Source organism: Haliotis rufescens, unplaced genomic scaffold (genome assembly GCF_023055435.1).
Source record: "Haliotis rufescens isolate VD_foot unplaced genomic scaffold, xgHalRufe1.0.p SCAF_1, whole genome shotgun sequence".
Classification (NCBI taxonomy): Eukaryota; Metazoa; Mollusca; class Gastropoda; order Lepetellida; family Haliotidae; genus Haliotis; species Haliotis rufescens.
Window position 1 is genome coordinate 86,385,265 of NW_025963779.1, and position 2,601 is coordinate 86,387,865.

A 2,601-nucleotide genomic window follows, 5' to 3' on the forward strand; every position below is an offset into this window, starting at 1 on the left:
GTTTTTTTCCCATGACTCCTGCTGTTTTCTGGTGTGGTTTGTGAGAGTGAGAGTGAGTTTTAGCCTAACTATGAACATGATGCAGGATGCATGTACATCCTCAACAGGTTGTATGGAGTACAAGGAGTACCATCCTGTCCATGCTCACAGCCTAGTGGAGCCAAATACACAACCAGACAGCATATTTCTGCAGGCATCAAAGCAAATAGCTATTCTCTGATGGAAATGGACAAATTGGCTACCATGCTGTCATCAGGTATCTCCAACTGAAAGGGCTGCCCCCCCTTTATCCATGCAGACGAGGCTCAACTTCAGGGGATGATGTTCCTTCCTTTGCCACTGCCAGCGGTGGGCAGTGGAGATCGGGGGGGGGGGGGAAGAGAGAGTCTAGAAGATGATCCAAAATGAGGAAGACCTTCAACTGCCACCTCTAAGAAAGTGTTGATAAAATACATATGATTATTGGTGATCGACGACACAACACATGTAGTCAATACAGTTGGCATCTGTCACGAGAGAGTCGAAAACATTTTGAGGAATGAAATTGGCGTGACGAAAATTTCAGCATGCTGGGTGTGAAGGGTTTCTGTGCACAACACATCAATGGTATATTAGCTTAGGGAAGCATGCACTATTTGACATCAACATGATCCATGTGCAGATACAATGTGTATCCTCCCCTTGTTGCGCTGCTGGAACAACACACTCCGACAGCGTGATACTGACCCACTTCATCACTGGGTCGTGTTAGAGAAATATAAGGTCATTGAACCAACATGGCTGACGTGCTGAAACTGTGTTGAAATGCATGAGCCCTGGTGTAAATGACACAACACAATGAACGTAAGAAGTGTTGTTTGTTGCATCTGAGACTTTCCAAACTGTTTAGTCGAGAGAAGTGCTATTTTCATCTATCGGATACATCCAGCTTAATGTATACTACTTAAAGAAGTTAAAGAACACTGATTCTTTCATATTACTATATGTCCATTACAGATCCACTATAGTAATATGAAAGAATCGGGCAGATGTCATGAATTATCATATAATGGGTAGGTTTCTCGGCAGGATAAAGCCAACAAATAAAAACGATATCCGTTGGGGTCATATGCGGATAGAGATGCAAATATCAAAGGTCAAGTAAGGACTACTTTCACTGTTTATAAACATGGCGTAGCCCTTGTCATTCAGCGATCGAGTCAGAATTAACCATCGGGAATGTGGATAAACTACAACGGTAATTGCTATCATTATGAAAAGAATAGTCTAATATACTGAAAATCAGTGTCTAACTGTGACGTAGCTAAGGCATTTTACAAGTTTTGGCAACTTTGGAGATATAATTTGTGAAACAATTTAGCGAGGGCACTAGCCAAGCGGGATCACTTTACATATCTGTTCTTGTAGACCTCTGTGGCTTGGAACCTTTTGCACAAATTAAAACAGTTGGGTTTGGCCGAAATATGTTCGAATTGTTACCTTGTTTCATTTTGTCGCTGTGTGTACATCTGACTGCATTTCCAACGTTATGACAGGACAGGCCGACTGTCAACATCTGACTGGCCGTGACGTCTCATAGACTAGGGTTAGAGTAGCTTCCCTTTGACAAAGGGCAGTTACTCTAGTGGACAGACCGAAGGAGTGCCGCGAAAGTCAAGTTAAAACAATTGTTGTTTTGCGTATATGTTGCTTCGCCACTGTATAAGAAACAGATTTCAGTTGGAACTATATTGGCTACTGTCACTGTCCGACTGCCACATCACTTACCCTGTGACATAATAAATATTAATGCACGCATTCCAGGAAAACTTGCAATGTTTCAGTAATGTTTGTGAGAGGGAAAGCGATTTTCAAGCACAAAATTAAAGAATGACATTATATGTTTAAAGAGGTTATCACGCTTGTGTGTTTGGGGATGGTAAATATCCTGCATTAGGAATAAACATTGTATTTAGGGATTCCTAATGCATCCCCAAACACACAAGCGTGATAACCTCTATATACATGTATATGACAAGTATGACTTCAAAGAAGATATTTCTGCACCTCAGCATGCTCAAGTGAATGTGTTTTGAAAATCATTCTGAACAAAGACTTTAGACCACCACACAGTAATTTATTTCTTTGTATCACCATACAATATCACAAAGAGAGCCCAGTAACCTACTCTCTACAGGGAACCATCTTCCCGAGGCATGAGAGTTAACTGACTATAAAAGTCCAGTTTCCACCCTTGCCGAACTAGGCTGGTATTATGGAGTTACATTTTGGCTGGACTAACAAGTCTATGCATAGTCCAATCAAAATTGTGCATCGCAATCGAAATCCAGTTCATAAACTGTCGAGCAAATTTCGGTCGATTGCAGGATTTGCAAAACATGTGCACCGTCAACTCGTTGTCAGCAGATAGTTTCCAAATCTTTTCATGCTTTTAATCAAGGTGCTCACATGATTTGATGCATTTCGGGATGTAAGACCCGTTTTATCACAATATAGATCTTGATTATCTCTCAGATCGTCCTGACTGGGCGCCACCATTTTGTGTGAAGCAAACGCATGTGATACGAGGGGTGGAATTTGATTGGTCCATAGGAGAGGCTT